This window comes from Capsella rubella, unplaced genomic scaffold (genome assembly GCF_000375325.1).
Source record: "Capsella rubella cultivar Monte Gargano unplaced genomic scaffold, Caprub1_0 scaffold_6, whole genome shotgun sequence".
In the NCBI taxonomy this organism is placed as follows: domain Eukaryota; kingdom Viridiplantae; phylum Streptophyta; class Magnoliopsida; order Brassicales; family Brassicaceae; genus Capsella; species Capsella rubella.
In genome coordinates this window covers 12298352-12298649 of record NW_006238918.1, presented here as the reverse complement: position 1 = coordinate 12298649, position 298 = coordinate 12298352, and positions in this window count along the sequence as shown.

Sequence of the window (298 nt, the reverse complement as noted above, 5' to 3'; positions counted from 1 at the left end):
AATTATATAAACTTTCAATTGACTATTTGTTTCCTCCATTTAACTTCAATTAACACACTATAAAATATAATTATAACTCATCTGATTTAATTATTTTAGAATTGTAACGTACATCATATTTTATCCTATAAATACTCATTTTTACATCCTCCTCCACCATATCTGATATTCTCAATATTTTCTTTGTTTAATTTTTAATGTTCTTGCATGGGTTGAAAGCTCAATTATGATATCATTGTAAGAGCTTGATTATATATTTGGTTAAAACTTTTGTTTTCAATTATATTTCTTCTTTATT